This window comes from Giraffa tippelskirchi, chromosome 4 (genome assembly GCF_054371585.1).
Source record: "Giraffa tippelskirchi isolate mGirTip1 chromosome 4, T2T-mGirTip1v1.2.pri, whole genome shotgun sequence".
Classification (NCBI taxonomy): Eukaryota; Metazoa; Chordata; class Mammalia; order Artiodactyla; family Giraffidae; genus Giraffa; species Giraffa tippelskirchi.
The window spans coordinates 40183123-40205000 of NC_137278.1; the positions used below are offsets into that span (position 1 = coordinate 40183123).

The 21878-nt window shown below is 44.4% G+C and overlaps 1 protein-coding gene across 8 annotated transcripts in view; it reads right to left on the reverse strand.

Moving 5' to 3' along the window:
- Positions 1–21292: 21292 nt before the first annotated feature.
- MEIS1 (Meis homeobox 1) overlaps positions 21293–21878 on the reverse strand; it is a 140530-nt gene continuing 139944 nt past the window's right edge. For all 8 annotated transcript variants that reach the window (XM_081484003.1, XM_081484002.1, XM_081484000.1 and 5 more), the window contains one exon: positions 21293–21878. This exon is cut by the window's right edge and continues 608 nt beyond it. The gene's annotated coding sequence lies outside the window, so the exon portion shown is untranslated.

Sequence of the window (21878 nt, forward strand, 5' to 3'; positions counted from 1 at the left end):
AAGCTCGGAAGACAGAATTCATCCCTATTTTACAGGTGAATAAACTGGTGCTCACTATGATTGATGTCACCAAAGTCATACAATAAGGAAATGAGGATACTAGGATTCGTTCTTGTAAGATTTCCCAGTTCCCAATTACCCATGTTATTCTTGAGAACAATGACCAGGAAAATTCATGGGAGGAAAACATTTAACGAACATCCTGCTGTTGACAGCAGCTTCAGTACCTCACCCGTCACAGTTTCTCTAAAGCAGACTTTACAAATCAGCACAGATTATTCTAAGTCAACAGCTACAAATAGGCTCATAAGACAAAGTCAGATCTGTTTTTGGTCTTCTGCAACGTTTTCAGTAGAATCTGATATCAACATATTATTCACAGAAACACACAACTTGATGCCATGGAGATTCTCCTGTCAACATCATGTGCCTAGGAGGATTTGAGAAAATCATTTTTAATTAAAAGTGCCAAACATTAGAATCAACCTGAGATATTCGAAATACTAAAGAGAATTAACCAGATAGGATGACTGGCCTAAATTTCACAGTTAATAAAAGGAGTAAAATCATTGACTTCACCTTTGTGCTCAGATGCAGGTTTAATTCCTACTAAACATAATGAAAACACTGCCTGCAAACTCCATAACCAAACTTCATTAAAAACTGTGTCATTGTCATTTGAAACATACTGTATTTTAAAAATGACTCCAATATAGTTTATGCAGATCTGGACACACTAGGAGGTAAAGAAGTTTCAGCAAAGTCTAGGAGTGGACAAGAGTGGTGCTATCGCTTCCCATGGTAAGCACTACAAAAGTATTTAATATATAATAAATAAAGTGGAGATAGATTCAGAGTTTTCTTAGTAGATATATCCTGGGTTCATTTTTACATTAATAATGATCAACTGATGTGGTTACTATTTCTCAGATGGTCAAGGAATCCAAACTGTATGTACATACATATGTTCAGTTGCTCAGTCATGTCCTACTCTTTGCGACCCCATAGACGGTAGCCTGCCAGGCTCCTCTGTCCACAGAATTTTCCAGGAAGAATACTGGGGTGGGTTCCAATTTCCTTCTCCAGGGGATCTTCCCAAACCAGGGATCAAATCTGTTATCTCTTGTGTCTCCTGCATTGGCAGATGAATTCTTTACCACTGTGCCACCTGGGAACCCAAACTCTACATCTCTCTGTATTAGTTAGCCAGGGCTGCCTTAACACAAGACAGGTGGAGCGGGGTACGAGGACAACAGAAATTTATTTGCTCAGTACTGATGTCTTCCAGTCCAAAATCAAACTATTGGTGGGTTTGGTTTCTTCTGAGTCCTCTCCCTGTGGCTTGCAGATGGCTGCCTTCTCCCTGTGTCTTCACATTGTTTTTTTCTCAGTGTGTGTGAGCTGGAATCAAGATTGCCGGGAGAAATATCAATAACCTCAGATATGCAGAAAACACCACCCTTATGGCAGAAAGCAAAGAACTAAAAAGCCTCTTGATGAAAGTGAAAGAGGAGAGTGAAAAAGTTGGCTTAAAACTCAACAATCAAAAAACGAAGATCATGACATCCGGTCCCATCACTTCATGGCAAATAGATGGGAAACAATGGAAACAGTGAAAGACTTTATTTTGGGGGCTCCAAAATCACTGCAGGTGGTGACTGCAGCCATGAAATTAAAAGACACGAGACACTTGATCCTTGAAAGAAAAGCTGTGACCAACCTAGACAGCATATGAAAAAGCAGAGACATTACTTTGCCAACAAAGGTCCATCTAGTCAAAGCTGTGGTTTTTCCAGTAGTCATGTTTGGATGTGAGAGTTGGGCTATAAAGAAAGCTGAGAACCGAAGAATTGATGCTTTTGAACTGTGGTGTTGGAGAAAACTCTTGAGAGTCCCTTGGACTGCGAGGAGATCCAACCAGTCCATCCTCAAGGAAATCAGTCCTGAATATTCACTGGAAGGACTGAGGCTGAAGCTGAAACTCCAATATTTTGGCCACCTGATGCAAAGAACTGCCTCCTTGGAATAGACCCTGATGCTGGAAAAGATTGAAGGCAGGAGGAGAAGGGGACAAGAGAGGATGAGATGGTTGGAGGGCATCACCAACTCAATGGACATGAGTTTGAGTAAGCTCTGGGAGTTGGTGATGGACAGGGAAGCCTGGCGTGCTGCAGTCCATGGGGTCGCAAAGAGTCGAACACAGCTAAGTGACTGAACTGAACTGTGCATCCCTCGTGTCTCTTTCTGTGTCAAAGACTTCTCATTTTTAGGGCACCAGTTACACCAGGTTAAGGTCCATCCATATGATCTCATTTAACTTTAATTACCCATTTTAAGCCCCTATCTCCAAATACAGTCACACTTTGAGGTACTAAGTAACCCCTCGTTAGGACTCTAACATATGAATTTTGCGGGGATGGACATAATCTGTGTGTGTGTGCTCAATCGTGGCCGACTCTTTGAGACCGCATGGACTGTAGCCCACCAGGCTCCTCTGTCCATGATCTAGTGCATAAAGTTCCTATTGCCTGAATCCTCAGCCCATTAATGGAGAGTCTCTGAGCAAAGCTGAAACCAACTTAAGATGGTATGTGTAAACCTTCCCCAAGCCAAGGTGAGTTTCAAATTTTTACCAAACTCATGTTGTCAGGGTTCCCCTTATATCCTATCTCTACCTCCCACTATAAGTTTAGAGGTACTGGCTTGTTCTAATTATAGAACAAAATATAGCAAAAACATCTCTTTACCTATTTGGAAGCCATCCAATTTCATTTTTCCAAAAAAGAAAAAGCAGTACTCCAGATATGTATTTGGATCAACTTATTGGAGTTCAAACCAGAACTGCAAGGAGATCAAACCAGTCAATCCTAAAGGAAATCAGTCCTGAATATTCATTGGAAGGACTTATGCTGAAGCTGAAGCTCCAATACTTCGACCACCTGATGCGAAGAACTGACTCATTGGAAAAGACCCTGATGCTGGGAAAGACTGAGGGCAGGAGGAGAAGGGGACGACAGAGGATGAGATGGTTGGATGGCATCACATGACTGAGCTACTGAACTGAACTGATTGGAGTTGATTGCCCCATTTGCCCTGTTACCAGCTAAACAACCACATGGCTACCTTTCTCTTTGTTTCTATAACCAACAAAGGTGAAAATACTACCAGATAGAAAAGTATACAATCTAGTCAATGACAAAGGCAAAACATTCCTGTGGCATATCTTTTGCAGGGCATGTGGAGAGAGCCTGCAACTAGACATGCTGGGTGAGAACATTTAGGCCCCTGCTTCTTACCTCAAGACACTGCTTAAAGACTACAGTCTCTGAGTCACTCTTCTTGAGAGAGGATATATTATGAAGTAGTGACTATATCTCACAGGTGCCTCAAGATATTATGGAATGTTGTAACTCCACCAGTTGTCAATTATGTAAACATAACACAATTACATCAATGATGAAGAAAGAATAATGCCATACATCACTGACAGCAAAACCTTCCACCTAACAGGTGACTTTATTTCTGGCGACATTGACATTCAGTTTCACTGTTTTCCTGCCCTCAGAATGAGACCTCTGACACTGCAGACTCTGTGTTGCAAAAAGTCCTCCACACGCACAAGGATGAGTTAACAGACTCTTTCCTGAGATAAAAAACAACTCAAAATGCATAAGCCTTGCTGAAGAAAATCCCACAGCCACGCACAAAACCCTGCCCTTAGGTCTCCAATTCTATTTATGGTCTTGACACTGGCCAGTGAGCTTTGCATTTCTCTTCAGCTCCCTCTCCCATTTTCCATTGTGATATTAACATTTAACCTTGTCAAGTCTTTCCCTTTCTGCTACCCTTAGGGTGACCAATCTTCCTGGTGTGTCCAGGACTAAGAGGGTTCCCTGGGGCCAGGAGTGGGACTGTCAGTGCCAAAACCTGGTTACCCTCCTAATCCCTCACTCATCATCATGTGACTACTTCATATCTCAAAAAAGAAAACTAATGTTACCAGCTGTGAACTGCCCCAAGTTTTTCCTCCACCACCTTCTACGTATACATGGGCAGGTATCTGCAGCCTTCCCTTGCCTTCTGTCTTAGGAGCTGGCATATCCCACTGCTGATTCAGAGCCCAACCTCCCACCCTGCTGATAGATGTCCCCAATATTTAACACCTCTCTGCTCCAATTTCAACATTCCCTCCTGTTTCCCCTCATTATGCAAATACGCCAAAGCTTTCCCCATCTTCAAAATCAGATATCCTTCCCCCATCATGTTCCCCTTTATTGACAGCCCTACACTTAGCCTTCCCTTTATGATAAACTTCTTGAAAGAGATCCAGAATGATTTTATCTACTTTAATAGCTCCTCCCAAATTTTTGTCTCCAGCCCACACCTCTCTACTAAAATGCTGTCTTCATCTTCCTAATGAACATCTTATCTTGATAACCCACCAGTTTCTTAAACTCAAAATGTCTGAAACCATGCTATCATTCTTCTAACATGTCCCCTCTTCTAAAGTTACTGCCACAGTAAATGGAACCACAATCTGCCTAACTTTCTAAACCCAGAAACCATTCCTTTGCTTTCAACTTCTCTTTATCCTCTACCTGCATACTCATACCTAGCCTCCTCTCTCCTAAATATCTTATCTTATCCATCACTCTTACTCCTGGCCTTCACTGTTATCACAACAGCCTCCTTGATGGCTTCTTAGCTCCCTAGTTCTAGCCCCATCTTCTTCAGGCTATCATTCATGAGCTTGAAATCTGTGAGGTCACAGATCAAATTATTCTTACTATGAAGAAGTAGAGAAAATCTTTGTTTTAGCCCTCTGAACACTGAACTGGCTACAGGGATGTCTCCTTGGCATTAGTGAACAATTTCTAATTTGTTCATGAAAATTAGCTTTGTGGCTAATTTGAACAGTAGTATAAATTAAGGTAGTCAAGAAGATTGCCTATGTTTCTTTGTAGGAATGCTATGTGCCAATGGGCTCCAATGCACCTGTACGGAGATCTATGTCTCTGTTTTTGCAGTGTTAGTCCCTATCATCTGTTTTACCCTGGCCTCTGGGGGTTAATTGTTGCTAACAAATTGAGCTGCTACAGAAGCCACTGGTCATTTCACACCATTCAGTTCAGTTAGTTGCTTAGCTGTGTCCAGCTCTTTGTGACCCCATGGACTGCAGCACGCCAGGCTTCCTTGTCCATCACCAACTCCCAGAGCTTACTCAAACTCATGTCCATTGAGTTGGTGATGCCCTCCAACCATCTCATCCTCTCTTGTCCCCTTCTCCTCCTGCCTTCAATCTTTTCCAGCATCAGGGTCTATTCCAAGGAGGCAGTTCTTTGCATCAGGTGGCCAAAATATTGGAGTTTCAGCTTCAGCCTCAGTCCTTCCAGTGAATATTCAGGACTGATTTTCTTGAGGATGGACTGGTTGGATCTCCTCACAGTCCAAGGGACTCTCAAGTGTTTTCTCCAACACCACAGTTCAAAAGCATCAATTCTTCGGTTCTCAGCTTTCTTTATAGCCCAACTCTCACATCCAAACATGACTACTGGAAAAACCACAGCTTTGACTAGATGGACCTTTGTTGGCAAAGTAATGTCTCTGCTTTTTCATATGCTGCCTAGGTTGGTCACAGCTTTTCTTCCAAGGATCAAGTGTCTTGTGTCTTTTAATTTCATGGCTGCAGTCACCACCTGCAGTGATTTTGGAGCCCCCAAAATAAAGTCTTTCACTGTTTCCATTGTTTCCCATCTATTTGCCATGAAGTGATGGGACCGGATGCCATGATCTTCGTTTTTTGATTGTTGAGTTTTAAGCCAACTTTTTCACTCTTCTCTTTCACTTTCATTAAGAGGCTGTTTAGTTTTTCTTTGCTTTCTGCCATAAGGGTGGTGTTTTCTGCATATCTGAAGTTACTGATATTTCTCCAAGCAATCTTGATTCCAGTTTGTGCTTCATCCAGCCCAGCATTTCGCACGATGTATTCTGCATATAAGTTAAATAAGCAGAGTGACAATATACAGCCTTGATGTCCTCTTTTCCCAATTTGAAACCAATCTGTTGTTCCATGCCCAGTTCTAACTGTTGCTTCTTGACCTGCATACAGATTTCTCAGAAGGCAGGTAAGTTGGCCTCCTTCACACCATTAGCTATTACAATTTTCAACTCATGCCCTATGTTATCTCCTCCTGCTTCTCTGCTCTAGCCACACTGGCAAACTCGCCATTTTTAGGTAAGCCATGTATTCTCCCAACTCAGTGCCTTGACTGGAGTACCCTTCTACTCCTTTAACATTCTCAAACTAGTCCATTCAGAAGTTAACAATGATACTTTTCACTTAGAAAAAGAAAAGACCGTTGAAGGGTCACATCTGCCTAGAAGCTCTGTTGCTCCTGGTCCTGCTCTATACTCCAGGAGGGCCATCTGACGTTTCCCGGGTTCTGCAACAGCTGGTTCTCTGCTGGTTTTAGCCGAAAGGGGGTCCTGGTGATGGATGAGAGAGTGAAAGGCAAGATTCCAGACCACTTCTCCCTTTCTTATCTCCTCCATAGCTCCAGCTCCACTAGACAGGCTGCACGGGTTCCATCTTCTACCAGGTGACTGATCCCTGCTCCCTCTGTCCCTTTGGTCTAACTGGGGAAACAGTCTTCTGAGCTTGCTCAGCTCTGGTTGCCGTCAAAGCTTCTTTTGTCCCCTCTGTAATCAACTCACTACAGGAAATTTGTTCCCTTGTATATAACACTCAGAGTGGCTTCTGTTTTCCTGGTTGAACTTGGATATAAAAACGCTTTCTGACCTCTATTCCTCCTGTCCTGAGCCCACCACAAACGCCCTCAGGGGCTCTACTTCCTGCAGGTAACTGGTTTAACTTTTGTGTCCCCACCGTTCCTGTGTATACTGGGATGGGTCAGGATTGTGGTTTCCTTACCAGCTCCAACCCTGGCTGAGCTTTTGAGGTCAGAGACGATGTCTTATTAATCGTGGCACCCCCAAAGCTCACAGCTTAGGAGACATGAGGTGCTCAAGATTGCAAAACACACACATGCTCATGCATGCATACATGAGAGAGTGGGCTTTTTCAGTCTTCAAAATGACTCCATGTATCTTGCTAGAAACATATGAAAATTTAAAGCAACACCCAGAATAGAATAACACAGGATTTAAGAGAAAATTGGTAAAAATATCGTTTTTCTTTTCACGCTGTGGATTTTTTTCATGAAAGGGAAAAGCATGTTAGCAGCTGGCCTCCCCTCCTCTCTTTGGAGTAAGGATACTGTTTTTCAGTCGACTGGATCATAGTCCCATCGTGGGTGGAAAAGTCACCTTTTATTTCACTGAAGCAACTTAATCAATAGAGGTATTAATTACTCTAGCAACTGCTTTGAAACAATAAGCCCTATCTGATGGCCAGGCTGGGAAAATCAATGGAAAGCATCTCAGGGTTCTAAGGGATGGTCACAACTTTGAGAATAGAGGAATATTCCCTTAGAAGTCAGGAGTCCTCTGGAAAAAGTCTGGGGTTTTTTGAGAGAGGAACTTACTATATTCAATATAATTTAAAGCAAGTCCCTACTACATTTTACAGTGCGAAGTGACTTACAAAGCAGAAACAAATTAATATCATTTACAGATTGGGCAAAAGATTCATTTAAGATAAATAACACGATGTTCTAGACATAGAGTCAGGAGTGCCGGGTCACTGATAAATCAGGATACTAATCAGAGTGCCTGTAAGTTCAGTTACTGATTGAGTGCCACCTCTACCACACACCATCACCACTAGAGGAGCCTTTTCGACTTGGGCATAGGGCTTCCTGGTGACTCAGTAGTAAAGAATCTGCCTGCCAATATAGTAGATGCAGGTTTGATCCGTGGGTCAGGAAGATCCCCTGGAGAAGGAAATGGCAACCCACTCCAGTATTCTTGCCTAGGAAATCCCATGGACAGAGGAGCCTGGCAGTCTACAGTCCATGGGGTTACAAAAGAGCCAGTCACTACTTAGGGACTAAACAACAACAATAGGTATAGTGTAACAGTATGTCTCTATCTGGACTATATTATCATGGATATCTTGAATTCAGTGTACCATAAAATTCTTAACCATTAAAGTCATTGCAGCACCCTTTATATGTCAATCTTTTTACTTCAAGGAAACCAAAAAACAGACTTCTAATCATCTCCTTAAGATTGTGGAGGCTGTGCAAAAAGAATAATTTGTTCCTCCTTAATCATAACAGCAGATTTCCTATCATAAAATTTGCCTTGAGTTGACTTCCTGCTCTCATGGCAGTGGCTGCCTTGGCAAGGTGTGGCCCTGTGTTGTGTGACATACTGCAGGTGTCAGCTGCAACAAAGTTACTATTGTCTTTCTGTAATGAAGTCAGTTGAAACAGTGAAGTGCCCTAAAGTGAATCCAAGTGTGCCTGGTGTCCACAAGGTCACTCATGGCATGGTGTTAGACAATTGAGATTGCATTACTACTAACTAGGGTACTTTTGTTTTTTTTTTTTTTTAATAATGCATGCTAGTCTGTTAGAATAAAGAAAATGCATTACAGCAAACACTGAATCAGACATTGTGACACAATGACAGGTCTCAACTGCCACAGTTTACACAGACTTCACAGAACAACACTAACTCTGAATCACACAGAACATTTTGTATATAATTTCCAGTAAACTCCAGACTTTTACTTTAGAGGAATTTTACTTGAAACAAATGGATATGTCATATACATATATATTTGCTAGGCTGAAAGGCCATCCCTTCTAATGATTGTTATAGCTCACTCCCACTTTTTGTAGTGAAGGGAGTGGATATTGAAAGAGCTCATAATTTAATTTTTTTGCAAACAACTTCCAGAAAATTTATTTTACTTCATGTGAGATTTTGTACTCATTTATCTGGATTTTCGAATTTACTTCTTGTTATTCTTTGTAGATGTTTTCTTCTAAAATGAAGATCCTATTAGTTTTGAAATTATTCATGTAACAGTGAAAAAGGTTCTTTCTAAAAATGAAAACCAAGTTGATGCCTCCTTGGTGGAAAAAATATATCAAAATTGTAAATTTTTACACACATAAATGTCAGTTAAAGTACCATACATTTTGTTGAAATTTTTAAAATAATTCATCATTTCCTTCTGAAGTTTTACTTTTTCTTTTAATAAATATTGTTTCATTTAGGACAAAACTAATTTTTAAATGACAAACATGAGTTGAGATATAGAAAAAAAAGTCTATATTTACTATATTTGAAAAGATTTTTAAAGTTTTCATTTTAAACTTTCTACGTGGACTTGTAAAAGGACATAACATATATTTTCCTAACTGACACATTTAGATGAATTGAGCTGAATGACTTTTAAAATTAACTTTAAAAATCTAACTTGGTAGTTACAGATGTCTTAATCTTTGGTAGTCATTACACGTTCATTTTCCTTTCAGCATTAATTACACATAATGTCCTCCACCTATCACATACCCTGGAAGAAAACTATACTTATTTACATTTTCCAATGCTTTTAAAAATAAAATAGCTTTCATTGTTAACAATAAGGGCACATTTTCAATTATTAAAATCTTGGTGTTTTTGAAGACTTGTCCCTGGCTATTCTGACTAGAAAATTCTATTGTAAATAAAACTGTTACATAAATTCCCCAAATAATAGCTTAATTACTTATAAACTCTGGAAACAATTAGTTTATCATCCTTTGAAGTGAGTAAGGCAACTTGCCAGGCTGAGAGCAAAACGCTTGTCACTTTTTCATGTAATGAGCTTAGTTTCTTTTTGTTATTTCAGATTCCTTGGAAAAGGAAACTCAGTGGAATACACTTTAATGTTCAGAAGATTAAAAGTTGAATCATTCACTTCATAAATGGCCTCTGCAATAACACTTAATAAAGTACCAAAAGAAATATTGAAGGCTTTTAAGATCATAATTTATGTGCTTATGGAAATCATTGAAACAGATATGCTGGTTCAAAGATAAAGTTGTGCTTGAATGACACCGAGGTTGCAAAAGATTGACGAGGACTGTCCTCGTTCTCAGCTTCCTATCATCCCTCCAACAAACCACCAAATTACTACAACAGCCTCTTCACTCCCCTCTCTGTCTCTCTCTCTCTCCGCTCGCTTTCTGCTTCCTCTCCTTACCTGCCCCCATCCTTTCTACTTCCCGCTGCCTCTAGGTCTAGGTCTCTATCTCCTCTCCCTCACCTCCATCCACACACCCCTTTCTCCCTCACTCCACCCGCCCACCCCTCCCCTTCCCTCTGCGACTCTCTTTTTCATCCTCGTTCACTGTCAGGTGTTTTTATCCAGACCAAACATATCGAAGGAAGTTCTGAATACAAGTGGTTATTGTGAGACTGAAACATTCTATGTCTGAAATTACCTCTCCGCCCATCCCCAAAAATGAGTAAGAAAGGGAAAAAAGTATCGGAAGAGGATATTGACTTCATCCTGGCAGGCTCGGATCCGCCTGAGTTGTCACCGAGCGCAGGTGGGAGGTGAGAAGCTTTCGGAGGCCGCCCTGTTCAAGGCCAACCGGGTGACTGTTATTGCAACCATTGCCTCAGATGGAGCCAACACCTGAGACCTCACTCTCCCTTCTGCCCTTGGCGGTCAAGGAGTAAGGTCCTCTAAAATTCCATCACCTGACTCTAGGATTGTTTACGCGGCTCACCGAGAGAAACTGAGGGCCAAGGAAGGCGGATAGGTCCCAAGAGCCAGGAGGCTCCCCTGGGGACCTGTCCAGCCGGGGACGGCCCGTACCGGATCGAGGACAGCAAACTTTTTGCACTATTTTGCATCTTCGGAGATGATGTTAACATACTTACGATGCCGCCCCCCTACTGGAAGTCAACTGCAACTCGCCCTTCCCTTTGTCGGCGGGAATCCGACTTTGAGCGGTTCCAGCTAGTCAACCTACTTTGGGGACGCATTTTGCATTTTTCATTGCCCCTCGTCGCTCCCCAGACCTATATGTCAAGGAATAGGGAGTTGAGACATGACACATTAATGTTTTGATCAGGGGACGCTCTCTGCTCCCACGGAAAGGGAGGCAGACTGGGTGGAGCGGGCAGCTGAGAAGGAGAGGGAAGGCATTACTCCGCAGCTCCTGCGGAAATTCGTATTCCGTGTATGTTCCTCTCGCACCTGAAATAAATCCTGCAGGCCTACCCACACAGACCCCACAGCACTTATTTATTTGCATGTCATGCTTATAATATGGTAGAAAGCAAGACAAATCTTCGAGGAGTGGAGATGAGGCTCACCTTTCAGACTCGCTCTCTTAAATAAAAAAGAATTGTCCGGCTGGGCGCCTAAGAATTTATCTTGAGTTTGTGGTCATTATCTCTATTATACAGACCTGGCAATAAATAAATCGGGTAGTTACTACTCAACAATAAAACTGTAGTGTATGGGACACCTTACTATTACTTTCTTAATAATCTGCCGTTTCTTTCACTTTAAATCTTCCCAGTCTTGTCTTCCCGTTTGTCGACAAGGATCTATCTTCACCCCTTGAGGTACCAGACCGCTCGGGTTCATTTTTATATTTTGTGAACACAATAAGTTTTCCTGTCTAGACTTTCTGTTTTTCCTCTTATTTCTAGGCTACCTAGTCTGCTTCAAGACAAAGGGTCGGCCAGGATCAAATGTCTTTCCCCCACCCGTATCTCTATTTTAACCGCCTGGTGAGTCGACTTTAATGAAGATCGCCCCCGTCGCAGCAGCCACCCAAGCGGTCTCTCGGAGAAAGGGCGCAACGCAGAGCCCGGGGGACCGACCTGGGGAAGACGTTCTGCGACCCGTCCGTGGGCACGCCCTTGGGTGCGCACGGAGTCCAAAGGCCCATCTGGAGAGACTCTGCTTGGGCCATTTCTCCCTCTCATGGCCCTCATCCGGCTTCCTGCCGGTGTGTCTGCCCACGCAGAGCTTTCCGAGGTGGGGGTCGCAACCCTCCGACTTCTCCCGGCTCGCTCTCCGCCCGGGCACGGCGCACCACACGCGGACAAGAGCGCGAGCAGCCTGGGCCGGCCAGAGAAGTCCATCCTCACTCCTCTGCCGGCTCCTCTGCGTCTGCAGGCATTAAAACCCATCTAGGGGGCTCGGCATAGGGGCACGGACGTGGAGGTGGGCTGGGGGTGCGGACGCTCCTTTCAGGTGCCCAGACGTGCGGCTGGCTGGAGAGCATGTATGCACGCCCACTCGGCCTGGGCTCCAGCGCAGGGGGCTCGCCTCCTCCGCCAGGGCGAGGTGCGCGTCTCCCACCCCAATCCGGATCCCTAGCCCGGCCCGAGGCTCAATCTGTTCCGGGCCAGAGCCTTCCAGAGCCCCCAGGAGGATGCGCCAACCCTCCGGCCGGCCGGCGCCTTCCAAAACCATCGCCACACTCACTTTCACGCCAGCGCGAAAAGTGACGCGTACGGGCAAAGCGATCAGGAAACGACCGCCTTATCCGCGGAGCGAGGGGAATAGGGGGAGGGGGTGGTGTGGGGAGGGCTGGGGGTAGAAAGGGGCAAAGGGGCAGTGGTAAGCCAGGGAAAAAAAACAAACAGCCCTGCTTCGCTTCCCCTTTTGTCTTTATACAGCTTGTCTCAAGAAATCAACTTAAGTACCGCAAGCCCCCACCAGACTTGTTTTTGTTTGTTTGTGTGACTTAGATCACAGATAGAACTAGAGACCGAATCTCTGTGTGTGAAAGAGGGGAAAAAAAGCCGCGGCTGGGCTACTGATGGTGAAGGGACGATGAACTTCTCACCTTTCTCTAACTCACAAACACACGTCCTTTAAAAGAAAAAATCCACGCCGCCGTGGGTGTGTGTTTCACTGTTAATTGCGTTTTGCTGGGTTGATCTTTTACGACTGGAAAACAAGCGGCTGGGAAAATATTCACGTTTGGGACAGAAAACATTTTTTATTTATATCTTTGACATTTAAAAGAGCAGAATTAATTTGTCCTGTCTACATTACCATTGAGAGAAAGTTTCAGAAATCTACCCAGGGGGAAGAGGAGGGGGCGAAAAAAAAGAAAAAAGAAAGCGAATAAAAGGAAAAAGAAAAGCTAGGCTTGGTTTCTCTTATTTCAGATCTGTAATCAATCATTGAAATAGGAGGCAGCAAAATTGTAAAGATTCGATAGATTAAAATGCAAATGAAAGGTAGAAAAAGAAACATTAACATGGCGATCAAAGATTTAATAACCGTAAATCAAGTTTTTTTTTCTGTTGCAGCTGCAGTTTGTGTGTGTGTTTATGTTTTAATCATGTTCGTTCCATAAATAAATAATATCTGAAACGAGACTAATTTTTCATTATTTTAACCGTGGGCTATAACACTAAATATTAAAAATAGAAAATGTACAGGATGCCAGATCCCCAGCCAAATAAGAAAGACTTGTGTTGATTGGTTAAAATCAAGGGGTTTCATTTGTGTGTTTTGAAAATCAGAGTATTATGCTAAAAAATGCTATCTCAACTGACAAAGCCCAAAGTTTTATTTTCCCTCTAATATTTTATGTTAACGACAAGACACCATTTATAGTAAATGTATGCGTGGCTGCATATCCATTTCAGTTTGAGCATTTTCAAAGAACAGAAGTGCCAGAATATTTAAATAATACAAAACATATATTATTTCAAAGTGATTTGACAGAATTCCTGGGAAATAACACTTGTTCAAAGAATATGCCTTTTAGAGAAATATTACATAGTGGTTCAACACAAAACTTTTTTTAGCTTTATTATTAAAGTTATTTTTCGAAGGGGAGTATTTTTGCCCTTTGTTTTGCTATCATTCGATTTAAGGTTTTATGTCAAGGTGTCAAATTACCAGGACACACTATTTTATTTAACTAGTCCTCACTTTCTTTTATGGTGAAGACTTTTCATCTGGATCTTTTTTATTTAAAATAGATGTATATTGTTAAGAAATTATTTCTAGAACTTTAAAAATAAACAACTGGTCTTTTTTTTTTTGGTAGTCATTAACATGGAAGAAGTCATCTTCAGAGGATTGGAAACTCTTCTTTTTGGTAATAAAGTCTTGCAATGTTTAAAATAAGCTCTGCTTAATTTTGTCTTGGAAGGATTCACTTATCCTAATGTTTGAGATGATGAATTAAAACTGTCTCCATTTTTCCTCTTTCCACAAATTAAAATGATAGCCAAACCTGGAATACTTGTTTCCTTTCTAAAACCTTTCAGCTAAATGTGAGCTAAGTTGATGTCCACTCCCTCCATCCCAGTTACACAAGCACAGTTTTCACTGTGACAGTCCAATAATGCATTTAGTTTAAAATTACACTTGGACCTTTCCTCCTTTGTATTTTTTCATTTACTTCAGTGCAACAAGATGACTTGATTTTCTTGGGATTACATGAACTCCATTCAGTGTTACTGGGACATTTCTGCTCAACTAAATACTTGCCTTAATAGACAAATGAACTTCTTTTTATTTGCTGGAGTTTGTAGATGGTTTTAGACACAGAGTGCAACTGATTTAGTTATTGTTGTTGTGAGAATCGAACAGGCACAAAAGTCATTTATCTAAAACGAAGAGATATGACTCTGTAAAAGGGAGAAGCAAGGGCAGAATCATGGGGAATTATTTCAGTTTATAGCTCTTATTAATTAAACCGGATGTGGTTTTATTCTTTAGTACCGACCTTGTTAAATTCGCCCAGATACCTCTCCCCTTAGCCCATTTTTTCATTCTTTAGATAACTTGCGTCCCTTGTTGATGGGGGTTGCTTTTGCTACATTATATCAGTAAAATTGCGTGCATCTTCAAATGGTCGCATCCCCGCACCATTCCCGGAAAAAAAGAGAAAGAAAAAAATGCTTCTCCCATTCAGTTTTAGCATCTTGTTTCGTTGAAATGCGAGACAGGTACTTGATTTAGCATTTAAGCAAAAGGTTACACAAACCGCGTTTTAAAAAGTGTTGGGATGTCCGACAGGGTCAGCCCCAGATCAGATCATTTTTTGAATGCAGACCTAAAGATAATGAGTACTTGTTGTATTAAAGGGGACAAACAGTACTTTGGCTTCCTCTGACCCCAGAATGCACGGCTCGGTTTCATTGATCATCCTCCTTTATGAGATAATGCAATTACAAACATCAATAAGGGGCTGCAAGGGGAATCATTATGCGGTGACAGTGATAAATGACGGTGCAGAAATAGCATGCTTTTTCCCCCCTAACAATCCAGGAGCCCAGGGGCTCCGGGGGCTGAACACAGTCGCCAAGGAAACAGATGACATCCCAAACGGCACCAAAGGAAAAAAAATGAACAGTCTTTCTTTGCCTTTCACTCTTTTCCGTCTTCCAAAGAGTTAGTTTTGGCTCAAGCAGCAGCTGCCACACAGGCATTTCGTTATTTCAGACATTAAAGACTGCAGCGGGCGGTGGGAGTCTCCTCCTCTTCCATCCCCACCCCCACTAGATAACACACAAAGCTCGCTGTTCACGGTTTAGGACTACCTGAAAACGCACGTCTTGCAAATCAGATGGGGGTGGTGGTGGTGAGGGAAACGGGGTTCACACAGCCTTTGCGTTGTGTTTTCCCCGCTTGCACGATTGTCGGATGGAAACTGAGTCTGCAGAACAAGCTGGCGCCTCGTGGGTCTGCCAGTAAGGAAGGGGGCGCGTGGCTCGCCTCCATCTCCCTGCGGTGCCAGACGCTTCTCAATGCCAAGGCGGGGGGGGGGGTGGTATTGGGGAGGGTGGGAATGGGGAGCAGGCGGCTGCTAGGGGTGTTTGCCGCTTCGCTGGCTTTCTTTGAGATGGAATTATCAATGGGCGCAGGGATCTCCCCTAGATTGAGGAATCCGGTTGTTTAAAGCCCCAGGGTGCCCTCAGCAAGTGGCTTCAATAGGGCTTCGCTGAACGATCCCCATCCTCGCGTTTCCTGGACTGGTGGCTGAAGTAGGCGGGCGCGAAAAGGTGATGGGTTACCCGGACTGAGTGCTGGACCTGCATGCTTCGGGACACTAGGAAGGGAAGGGGAATTCGCCACTTTGCGGGGGAAGGAGGAGGAAGAGAGAGCAGAAGTGCAAGGCGGGTGGGGGGGTGCTCCCCAAAAAGAAAACAGAAAGGAGGAAGAAAGCGAGCGAGCGCAACTCCACCCTTCGAAAAGGTCGCCATCCTTAAGAAAGCAGACACGGGGTTCCCTGACCTCTGCGGGAAACGCCCCGGCGTGGAACGCGCGACCTGGGCGCTGCCTGCCCTGCCACTCGCGGCCCCTGCCCTGAGGAGCCGGCTGCGCGAGCAGGTGACTTTATTCACTGCTTCCCCAGTCGGCGAGGTCCCGGGACTCGTTTTCCGCCTGGAGATTAAGATCATTGCTCGCGTAATGAACTTAATGCTTTAGGGTAGAGGTGAGTGTGTCTGCGAGTGGGCAGGGGTAGGAATTACCGACCCGATCGATGGGAGACTGGCTTAAAACTAAATCCCTTTTCTCCAGGGCTTCAGCGCCTAGGTTTCCCAGTGGTGGGCTGAGCGCACCGGGCAGGTTAGAAGGCAGGGAGTGGAGGAGCGACCCCAGGGCTCGGCCCGCCAAAACTGAAACCTTAAAATGCCCATCTCCCCACCGAGACCCCCGGGACACCCATTTTTACGGCAAAGACTCTTAAAAGCTCCAATGTTGGCGAACTGATTGCTCAATATGTTGTTTGTTTTTCCTTTACAGTTCTGCCTTGGGAGAGAATGTGACGGACTCCTTGTCAGGCAGATTGGGCCAAAAAGAGATATTCTCCCCAACTCCTCCCTCCGCCCCTCCCCGCCATCAGCGACTCCCTCAAGGGGCGATTTCCCACACTCTTCTTCACCGCTCTGTCCTGGGCCTTGGGATTCCCAACCTCGTGTAGACTCTGCACCTGGCTACCTAAGTGCCACGGGATGCCCCACAGTCAAGTGGGTGAGGGGTGGTCAGGGAGAGGGGAGTGAAACGGGGTGACATGCCGGGCCACACAAGGCACCCCACGACCCAGTTCCACGCCACTCCACCCGGCGTCCAAGCGCCTACCAGGGAGCTCCGCATCGTCAGGTTTTTACTGTCTATACATCCAAGGGCCTGCTGGGATCCGAAAAGCTGGGGAAAGTCTGCAGAGGCTTTAAAGTGATCCCAAGGAGCTCCTACCTAAGGCGTGCTGCCCACGGCTCCCCCACTGCGCCTGGCGGGTGCTGCCCGGGTCCCAAGCGCCCCCAGGCCCCAAGCGCTCGCAGTCCCGCTCCCAGAGTAGCGGCAGGACTGACCCAAGAGTCCACCAAGAAGCCTCTAGCCCACCGAGTCGAGCTGTTCGGAGGGAACGGGGCCCGGAGTCGCCCAGGAGGTGCCTCTCCACAACCTTCTGCATTGACACCGGGTCCCCTCGTCTCCAGAGACGAAGTCTGCAGCCCCCTTAGACTTGACTTTTCAGTTGGGTTGGGGAGGGGATAGGAGGCTAGTGGAGGTGCCGGAACCGCCCCCTTTCTCCCGCCACCCCGCCCCCGGGTGCTCTGGGCTCTACGCAGAGACCTGTCTGCCCTGCACCTGCCGGGGGCCAGGACTCAGTGGCAGCCGCGTTCCAGCCCGGATCCTCGCAGCTGCCGCCGCGGCCCGAAGGATCTCTTGGCGCGCGGAGGCCGGCCCAGCCCCAGCCCCAGCCCCAGGCCACAGGCATCTCCCTCCTGCCCGGCAGCAGATTCGGGGGGCGCTGCACTCGGCAATGAAGCCTGAGCGCAAAGTCTGCGCTCTGCGTGGGAGACGCGGGCGGGAGAGGGCGCGTGGCGCTGGTGTTTTTGCTTTTCAGAACCTTTCGACTTCACTACAAAGTTTCTTAGTAGGCGCCTGGGCCCCGGGGTCGGAGCCTCCCACCGCCGCTCCTTCCTCTCCCTCCTCCCGGCCCCCAGGAGCCGAGCGAGCCGGAGCCTCCGGCCGCCGAACTTGACCTCCCCCCGCGGGGACCCCGGTTCCCCGAGCGCCGCCCTCCCCACCCCGTCCCCAGGCTCCGCAGGGGTGCCTCTACCCGGGGCGAAGCTCGCCGGCCGGGCTCACTGGAAGGAGACACCCGCTGCCTCCCGAGGAACTCCTAATACCATCCATACAGCTTTAATGCGTTTATAATTCGATAAGTGATTTCAATTTGAAATTGTTAGTAACTAATTTTATGGGTAATTTTTCCACATCAAATATTTAAGCATCAGATTAAGGGAGCCAGTTCCGACACAGGATAATAAGGGGGTTTCCCCCACCCCCACCCCCCGCGGCCCCCCGCCTCCCTCGGATTCCTACCGAGTCGTTTTTCCAAATCCCCAAAAGATGGCAGTCGAAGCCGACATTCTTCTTTTCCTGCGGCCCTGCGAAGGGAGGGGCAGAAAGAGGGAAGAAGGAAGGAGCGAGAGAAAGGGGGAGTGAGGGAGAGAGAGGCAAAGGGAGAAGGAAAGAGACAAGAGAAAGGAGAGGGAGAAACTAGACGTTGCACGGACTTTTCAAAAGTCATTTCTTTCACACATGTCTAATACAGGAAAAGAAGCAGTGGTGAATTTCCTGGAAATGTCCTGGCAGAAAAGAAAGCCAAAAAACGTGCCTTGTGGGCTCAGAGCAGAGGATGTGAGAAACTCAGCACTTTCAGGCTAACCCCTCCATTCAGAGAAGAAGCAGGAGAGGGGAGCCTGGCTTTTTGGTATTTCTTTGTATTTAACGTTATATACATACTGTACAACTCAGAGGCTGTTTCCTCCACAGGACTCTGCCAGTTACCTAATGGGGGAGGGGGTGAGGAAAGGTGATGGGTGGGGGGCGGACTGCTGTGGGCGGAGGGGAGGCTCAGGCCAGAAGCGGATGAATTGCAGACCAGTTGCCAAAACTTTTTTTTTTTTTCCTGCTGCTGCGGCTGCGGCTGCCTTTGCTGCTGCCTTTGCTTTGAATGTGGGTAACTAGGAAACAGCAAGCCGTCTGAGAAGACGGAATTTCCAACGTGTAAAATGTTCTTAACGGAACCATTGAGCGAGTGCAATAAGGCGTGAGGGGGAACTAATCTTCCCATTTAAATGTTTGTGGCAATTTTATCTAAATGAATTTTAATGCTAAACGAGGGTAATTCCCCATTTGTAGCGCGTTTACTTCTCTTTCCTGTGCTTCTAAAGCAGTCGAACATCATGCAATGAACAATAACAATAAAAATACTGTCAAGGCATATTATTCATTTCGAATGTGTTATAATTACAGCTGATTAAATATGATAGGAGAATTTTCTTAATTTTTTTCGGAAAAATACTTAAATCATATTAAAAAGTAGTTTCATTCAATGGCGCGCCCCCTCCCCAAATAAAAATAAAAAGCAGGTACAATTGCGTGCCCTTGTTTAGAAGAGGGCGTTTTGTTTTTGCCTTTTAAGAAACATCAAAAACGCTCTCGGCACCTCTATTATTTCCCTCTTTCGGTTAAGTGTCCTCAATAACCTCCAAGCTGGCTCTGAAATTTACAAGAGGAAAAGCTAAAATAGCATTAAGCAGGAGGTGGGGGTGTCCAGGCAGGGGGAAAAAGGACCCGCCAGAGAGCAAGGCTCTCACAAAACAGGCAGGCAGAGGGGGGAACGCAGGGAAAGAACACAGTTTGTTTTATTTTTTTCTAATTCACTGAACACTAATGATCTTGAGTCTTCATAGCCTCCATATTCCCTAATTCTTCTTCGCTTGGACCCCTCTCCTTCTCCCAGGGCCTGCCCCCACCGCCCTCCGTCCCTCCTCCCCGCCCCTTTCTTTCCCTCCCCCACCCAGCAAGAGCTTCCTAAAGAATAAAGACTGAAAATAACCAACTCACCCAGGCATGTACTGGAGAGGAGGGGCAAATGGCTGGTTAGTTTATAAAGTTTATTATTAATTTTGAAAGTAAATAAATGGTTGTTAACGGCTAGTAACCACCTATCAAGAGAGAATTATTTCACGAACATGGACTATTTATGTAGACGAAGAACTGCCACTGGGTCCAAACGGGAAACTGAAACAATCCCCTAGATGGGGTGGGGGCGGGGTAGGGCGGAGGGCGCTGTGTGCGAGGCTGCAGAAGGTCGAGCCTCGCGCTCTTTCTCCGGATCCACGTGTTTAGGAACCAGGCCTCATAAACAAAAGGTGAGAGAGTGCATGGCCGCTCCAGCAGGTGAGTCAGTCAATCACACGCCACCTAGTAAACCCAACCCACAGCTGGTTTCTCTTTTCAAATAGAAAATAGAATTGTTCAGGGCGGGTTTATAGGGTGACACGGGCCTGAATGTCAGGCTTGAGTTTAAGGCACTCTCCTTCGACCCATCCTTTGTTTGCAAAGCAATCACTACTAAAAGCCTGATTTTTTAAAAACGAATTTGCCTTAATTAAAATATTTGTATATTTTCCTTAGTTTTGGGAAGCACTTTTTATAGCTGCAATTTTATTTCAATAAAATTATAAGCTATTCCAGCTTAAACATGTTATTTTGTACCATTTAGCTGGCTGCCATGCCGAAATTCTGTACAGCTGTTCTGGAAAATTGGTTAATAACCCGTTTGATCCAATGAGAACATAGAGCATATTTATAAAAATTAGATTTTTGAAGTCTGGTCTCTTTATTCATGTAGTTAATTTCCTAATAAACATATACTGCTCATCCTAGGTAACATCCTTAGTGAAAGATGTAACTCAGTCCTTTAGGTTTGCCATCATGTGCAAGAATAATTTCACTGATATTAGATGAGTAATTCTGTTGGCTGTAATCTGAGTCTACAGTAAGTTTTGTGCCCTTAGGCCTTAAATTTGCTGATATTAGGAGTTTATTAAGTCAGCTTAAAGAAATCACTGACTATTATTAAATAATTTACTTTGTGGTTCAAATTTTCAAACATATATATCTTAGGGAGCTAAAATTAATTTTTATATTTACTGCATTCATCATGAAAAATTTGGGGGGCAGTAAACAAATTTTTCAAGCAGTGGAGTCAGCATGACAAAAATAATCTTGTTTTTATTTTAGATTCAAATTTCATTACTGCACTCAAACGACTACAACTGGGCTTGGCGTTATTATACAATCCAAACTGTTTCCGTCAGAAACGCTAAGACTCAGTGTGCAATGATTGTTATTAATAATTAGCTCCTTGGTTTCTTGATAGAAAAAGGCTATCAACAAGCATTTGTTTATCCACAACAAAAAGTATAATTAGCTTATCCCACTTAGTAAATCTTGTATGCATGCCAACTCATACCAAACTGCTACTTTTACAAAAAAAAAAAAAAATTGCAATAATACAGTTCATTTTTCCAGTCCTTTTTGCACAAAATTTATTTACAATGTCTACATAAATGCTCCACGGTGGGACTATGGAAAAATACACACATGACCGATGCTTTGCTCAGAAATAAAGTCAACATATTAAAAATAAATCTTCAGTCTATGTTTTTGAGCTGCATGAAACAGGAAGTGATGTATAAGGTGGTGGTTGTTGCATGGGGACAATGATGCTTGATGTGACAATTAGGCTTCTAAACACACGGCCTTTTGGTTTCCATGCCTCCTCCTACCAGTCTCCTTAAGACACTGCCTGCAACAGCTGATTAATCATTGTTGATGACTGCAGTTTTTCCCATCCTTCCCGATTTACATCTGTTCAGGCCAATTCAAATATGGTGAGTAAATGAATTAGACATGCAAATTCAAGCCCCAGGCTAGAGAGAGGGAGAGAGAGAAAAAGAGAGAGAGAGAGAGAGCGCGCATGGCTGAAATCCTAGGCAAGAAGAAAGATTCTTCTGCCTGATAGTTATTTTAATGCTCTAAAAATCCTGCAAGTCAGACCTTCCTGTCCCTTGCAGGATAACTGTAAGGCTTTTTAATGTAAGGAGGCTTCTGGAGGAAG